Source organism: Mus caroli, chromosome 14 (genome assembly GCF_900094665.2).
Source record: "Mus caroli chromosome 14, CAROLI_EIJ_v1.1, whole genome shotgun sequence".
In the NCBI taxonomy this organism is placed as follows: Eukaryota; Metazoa; Chordata; class Mammalia; order Rodentia; family Muridae; genus Mus; species Mus caroli.
In genome coordinates, this window is record NC_034583.1 from 21,534,403 (window position 1) to 21,541,392 (window position 6,990).

The 6,990-nt window shown below is 41.3% G+C and overlaps 1 protein-coding gene and 1 pseudogene across 2 annotated transcripts in view; one reads left to right on the forward strand and one right to left on the reverse strand.

Annotated features, from left to right (window-relative positions):
- Cacna2d3 (calcium voltage-gated channel auxiliary subunit alpha2delta 3) overlaps positions 1 to 6,990 on the reverse strand; it is an 810,117-nt gene that overhangs the window by 305,380 nt on the left and 497,747 nt on the right. The gene's annotated exons all lie outside the window — the stretch shown is intronic.
- LOC110309148 lies at positions 3,289 to 3,704 on the forward strand (annotated as a pseudogene).

Below are 6,990 nucleotides of genomic sequence, written 5' to 3' on the forward strand. Positions count from 1 at the left end.
CTGAGGTGAGGTCTAGATGTAGGCTCCCATCCCTAACCAAGACACTAGCTGCAATTGACATTCACTTGCAAAGGAAAAGCTGCTTTTCTCCAGTGGAGTCTCACTAGGTATGCAAACCATATTTAACTAACACAAAATGAACTCAATGGCATTTTGTAGATGCTTTGCCTCATATTTCATTGTTTGGGCATTTTTTACTGGTCTCTTGCTTGTCTATTATGGTTTTGGGGTTTTGTGTGTTTATGGGTTTTATCTACCACCCCCACTCCAGCTTGTGTGTTTGTACATGTGTGTGTGTGTTGTGATTTTTTTCCTATATAAAAAATCCTGTATTGTTTGAGAGAGAGACAGAGGCAGAGAGAGAGAGAAAGAGAGAGAGAGAGAGAGAGAGAGGGAGGGGTGGGTTTGGATTGGTGAAAAGGTGAGAGAGCTGAAAGCAATTGGGAGAGGGCATACATTTATGAGAATAGGTTACATAAAATATTTTGAAAGAAAAAATATAATAAACATAAAATTGGGAAACATCAGCTCACTTGGGATATAGAAAAATATATCTTGAAATGAAGATAAGAGAACAGTATCAATAAAGGAAATATGACTATTATGAACTGTAATACAATTAAAAATCTTGTGTTTATCAAGACACTATTAAAAGAAAGACAAAAGCAAGTGACATAATTAAAGAAAATATTTTCAGAATCTGTACACGTAATAAAGAGCTGGTTTCTAAAGCAGATAAAGAACTACTAAAAATTAATTAATAAGAACACAACAGCAGACTTTTGAGGAACAAAAGATGAGGTATGTATCTGTGTGTGTGTGTGTGAAATTTTCATTTGTGTTTTCATTATGATAATGACTGGTGCTCATCAGTTTTTTCAGTCCATTGAACATTTCTCTATTCTCTCTTATTTTGTACCTTGCCCAGAGCTTGTCTCCCCTCTTCCTCTCTATTTCTCTCTACTCTCTCCCTCTCTCTCTTTCTCTCCCTCTTTCTGTCTCTCTCCCTCTCCCCTCTGTCTCTCCCCTTCTCCCTCCCTCCCCCCCATCTCACATATCACTTCCTTCTTTTATCATTAATTCAGTGTTGGTCACTTAGATGGTTAGCAAACCTTGACTACTGCGAATAGGGCTGTAATGTGCCTTAGAGTCCTGGTATCACATCAAGTCTAGTGAGTTCATCCTTGTTAACCTAGTGATCACCTAACCCATGACTCGGTATGAATGATCCAGGAGTGGGGAAGAGCCATGATAGTAATTGAGTTCAAGACTTCAAAGAATGGCACTGGCAAAATGTCACTGTTGTCCCTGGTCACCCAGCAAGCCCAGTGACCAGCATACAAGAAGGCTCAGCAGCTTTTGCCATTTACGTAGCACTCTGAATGTAACCCATTAGCCACACCAATTTGTATGTTCTAACCACGATCCCTGCTATCAACAGCGAGGAGCTATAGACTCTTGGGTTTTACTGAGTCCATGAAGGAACCTTGGGGGTGTAGATGAAGCTGACCAAGGTGAACTGTTCTCTGGGAAAACTATACCACTAGCCCTGCTAGCTCTTGTTAGGATGCACCACACACAGAGTATAGCTCCATGCACCTCTATTTAGAGTAGAAAGAGTTTGGCTTTCTTGTCTTTCCTCTAAACAAGCCTTGAATAAAGCCACGCTTTCACCAGTCTCACACAGATGAACATGGACTGTCTGCAGACAATAGAAGCCTTGTCCCCAAGCAGGGTGACATTACAAGATCATCTTGTTTTTCATCGGCCTTTTCTTTATCTGCAGTTCTTCCCGCTGTGGGATGAAAACCATCCAAGACAAGATATTCTTCCTGATGCCTCTAGGGCCCATAGCATATTTCTTTCCAATCAAGAAACCACAGCTTTCTTCTCTCTGCCCCTTGGCCTACTTGTCACAATCCACTTCTAGCAGCAAATCCAGCCTCCTCACCACAAAGATTCAGAAACCATCGTTGCTCTGTGTAAGACTCGAACAATGGCTACATTCTCCAGACATGTTCATCTCATGGTTATACATGATGCAATCTGGAGGAAGATTTAATGGAATAAACATCCACCTTAAGATTGACCTGCATGACAGCAGGCTTTTGAAAATAATGATCAGAGCCCACACACTTCTTGGCATTTGACCAGCAGACAAATAATACTCTCAGCTGTGATCACTTCCAATGAGGTCTTCTGTGTGTGCAAAGGACACTGCAGCTGTCCCTGCCCTACACAGATTGCTGAGCCTTCACTATGGGCCATGGACTTTAGCTGTGGCAGCTCACCTCGCTCTCAGTTCTCCTTGAGATACATGTGGCTTTTATCTATATCTGATAAATGGATAACCAAAATATGAGGTCATCTTTCTAACAGGAGCAGAAAAAAAAAATTCAGTTTGTCACTCTGACCACACCCTGCATTTCTTCTCTCACACAGGCATATCAAAGGTGATGCAGGGAAGGTGGCTTGTAAATCTTCTATCAGTCATGTTTCTATGAGGGTTGTGCTTCATTCCTGTAATATGTAACAGTGGCTTTGCACAAGCCACATTTTCTAGAGGAGAATCAGATACTTTCAAAGGCATCTCAGACCATGAACTTGAGCTTCTAAAAGCAAGGTGGAACTGCCTCTGATTTTTCTGAATCCCTTTTATCATCCCTTCTAGCAGTAAGTAGGCTATATAGCATCCCTTGGGACAGAACTACCAACAGCCAAACCACCCACACGAAAACAAATTTGTTACGTCACAAGACATCATGGATTCAGTTAGTGAGCATCTATCTGATTATGTGACCAGCAGTATTCCAAACCCTATAGACAGTCTCATTTATGTATCACAACACTGATATAGAACAGTGTTAGGTATACTCTGTATCCTCTCCCCTGCAACGTCTAGGAATTTGTGATTATATGCTATATGACAAAGAGGGGTTGATGCTGCTGGTAGAATTAAGATAGCTAACCAGAAACCTTAAAAATAGGTCCAATAATCCTACCAGGATAACCTAGCTACAGAGTGATGGAAAAAAAAGAAGAACATTTGAGGGTCAGAATTGCTGTTTTCTTGACAGATTTAGCCATTCTACAAATTCTCCCTGAAGAGACTCCACCAGTTTCTTGCTCATGTCTTGACACTAACGTAGGTTGCCCATCAGGTCTCTGACTAAGATCTAGAAGACAATAAAGTTGAGTTGGCTCAAGCCACCATACTGAAGTCTATCAGTCACAACAGAAAAAGGAAATGAGAGACACCACTGTCCCTTTTCGCAGATTGCTGCAGCCATGGTCAACCCCACCATGTTCTTTGACATCATGGCCGATGACGAGCCCTTGGGCCGAGTCTCCTTTGAGCTGTTTGCAGACAAAGTTCCAAAGACAGCAGAAAACTTTTGTGCTCTGAGCACTGGAGAGAAAGGATTTGGCTATAAGGGTTCCTCCTTTCACAGAATTATTCCAAGATTCATGTGCCAGGGTAGTGACTTTACACGCCATAATGGCACTGGTGGCAGGTCCATCTACGGAGAGAAATTTGAGGATGAGAGCTTCATCCTGAAGCATACAGGTCCTGGCATCTTGTCCATGGCAAATGCTGGACCAAACACAAATGGTTCCCAGTTTTTTATCTGAACTGCCAAGACTGAATGGCTGGATGGCAAGCATGTGGTCTTTGGGAAGGTGAAAGAAGGCATGAACATTGCAGAAGCCATGGAGCATTTGGGGTCCCCGAATGGCAAGACCAGCAAGAAGATCACCATTTCTGACTGTGGACAACTTCTAATTTCTTTTGACTTGCGGGCATTTTACCCATCAAACCATTCCTTCTGTAGCTCAGGAGAGCACCCCTACCCCATCTGCTTGCAATACCCTGTCATCTCTGCTCTCACTAAAGTTCTTTGGGTTCCATAGTTCTTTGGGTTCATTCCCGTTCAAGTCTAGCTGGATTGCAAAGTTAAGTTTATGATTATGAATAAAAATATGAATAAAAACCAAATAAGAACTGAAAAAAAAGAAAAAGGAAATGAATAGAGGTAGATATCATAACCATCTCTATTCTGTAGATGAAGAAATGGGGTCATCAACATTCTGGAATCTTGCCTGAGGTCAGCTAACAAGCAAGCGGCAGAGTCACAATTTGAGCCAGGGTATATCCCCAGATCCTATTCTTAGTATATTATGCCTTCCTCCCTTTCCTCCAAATATTATGCTGATCATTTATTTCATTAAACCCAATGTTTGGAGGTTGACAAGATGGCTCGGTGGATAAAGCACTTCCCTTCACAAGCCTTTGGACCTGAGACGCATCCTTGAAACCAGCTCCACAAAATTGTCCTCTGACCTCCATACATTATATGACAAAAGTGCTACCACACCCAGCACAGCTACCCATCCTGATAACAAGCATTAACAAACAAATAAGAAGACCCAAAGGTGTGGCTTCCTAAGTAGTCACACTGATGGCATAGCATGAAGATGGAGGGTGGGAGGGAGAAATGGCTGACCTCTACGTCTAGTGCTTTATATCCTCCTACACAATCTTTCCAAGTGGCAGGAGTATCATCAGTATCTAGCTGATGGACCAGCAGTTGAAGGGTATTGGGAACATACAACTAGGGTCCTATATGCCCTCCTTCTTATCTCACTGTGCTGCTGGGCTCCTAGCTACACACTGATTCTCATCCTTGTGTGCAGATGTCCTGACTCCTCCAAGCCCCACTTAGGAATCACCATTGGTCTACGTTAATCTTAGGAAATCTATTTTATTTCTCAGAAGGTGGCTCAGCTATGATCATGCTACCCATTCCTGGTCAGTGAGGTGAACAGTGGTATTCTGTCAGGAATAAGGTAGAAATATATAGGAGGTGTCTACTGCTAGGTCTTCAAACTGCAGACCCCCACCTTGAACCATGATGCTGTTACCATTTTTATGGTGAGAAGGCCAGAGTATCTACTGTAAAAACACTGAGCTGGGGAGTCCTCCAGAACTGTTGCAATCGGATGAAAAGTTAGACTTAAGCTATAGGGCTCTGTGGAAACTTGTTACTTGACTTACATAGTGAGATAGGAAGTTCTCATTCTTGAGAACTCAGGAAACTATAAATTTCACCCCTAGTACCAGGGATCAGCAGCAAACCAAGTGCTTTTTTTTACTCAAGAGAATTATGCCTTCAAGGGATAAATTAGCTTGAGAAAAATCATGTTACTTTATGACATTAGAATTTTGCCTCCTGTGAGTTTACAGCTCGGGCTCTTTCCATCAGACTTTCCTGTGTTCATTATGTTATGGCAAAGAGTTCAGTTACCTTGTATCCAAATATGTTAAGTAGTCACAGAAGGATGGCAGACAGTTAACCAGTTGTTCAGGTTGCCTAGATTGCAGTTAAATTAGCTTCTCAGATGTGCCTCTGAATTTTAAGCATGTTCAATTGCAGGTAAGGAGATTTAACTAAATATTCTAAGTAACAGCTTTCCAAATGGTAGCAAATGTGTACTAACGGCTGTAAGATTCCTGAACGTATTTACAATGTTCATTACACTTTTAATGTAGTTAACAATTAATATTCCAATTACTGGTTAAAAATTACTTCACTACAGAGTTCCTACTGAAGCCTTGAATCTAAATGAGGTCTTCAATTAAAGTCAAGCTGTTGCCTGGTATATTCCCTATTCATGAAAACGAATGAGGAAGATGTTTCCCAGCATCCCTTGGAGATACATTGGGTCCATGTGGCTGGGGTCTGGCTGATAGAACGAACAGAAGTGATACATGTTCTTCCTAGTTGGCCAAGAAAACATCTATATGAAAGTCTGAAGCCTCTGGCTCTCTCATGCCAGTCATGAAGTCCACATATTTTGAATAGTGACATCGATGGCACAAGGAGGCTGGATCCCCACTCCTGGATAAAATTACTCAACTTGCCCCTTATTGCAACATTTAATGAACAAACCTTTTCAAAGCCATTTAAATGGTGTTTACTATTGTTGTTGTTACTCAAAAACAGCTCAACCTTTTCTTTATAGCTCTTAAACAATTTGCTATTAAAGTCTCCTTGCAATTGCAAGGCTTGCTAAACTTCTGCATCTTCAATAACCACTGTTGACCTGTACTACCTACCCACTGGTATCAACAGTTCATTGACTGACCAATGATATATGTTCCATAAATACTTGTTTAATTTATAAAATAAATGGAGGAGACATGGATGTGTGTTGTCTTTTCTACTATTGTATGCTAAGTAGTTTTATATAAGTCAAGCAATGAGCAATCTAAAACCTAAATGGCCTCAAAAAATTGGGCCATTCTATTAGATCATGCACACACTGTCCATCTAGGCTTCAATTTTGTCTAATCTTCCTTCCAGTATCTCATGTGTTAAGATTCTGAGATGGGCAATGCCCACTAAGGAAGGGCTTTCGTTTGTTACCTTAAGTATTACTTTGTGTGCTTGGGTTTGTATCTATTTGCCTAAGTGTAGTTGCATACACTTGTGTTCAGAGCCAGAGGCAAACTTCAGGTAGTGTTTCTAAGGAGTCCACGTTGTTGTTTTAGGCAGGGTCTGATTGACCCATGTTTGTCAGGAAATAGGCTAGGTGGTAAGAAACTCCAGATATCTAATACCAGTGACTTCTCCTTGTGACCAGAGACCTGTGACTTGGAATAGAAAATTTAGTAAGCCACAAATACAGAAGTCTCATTGGTTGGGTTTGTGTGCTATTTACTTGATTCAAGGCCAGGAATGTAAGGCCTCTGAGCTTCTTCTTTTTTTTTTTTTTTTTTTTTTCCTTTTTTTTTTATTAGGTATTTTCCTCATTTACATTTCCAGTGCTATCCAAAAAGTCTCCAATACACTCCCCCACCCCCAACTCCCCTATCCACCCACTCCCACGTTTTGGCCCTGGCGTTCCCCTGTACTGGGGCATATAAAGTTTGCAAGTCCAATGGGCCTCTCTTTCCAGTGATGGCCGACTAGGCCATCTTTTGATACA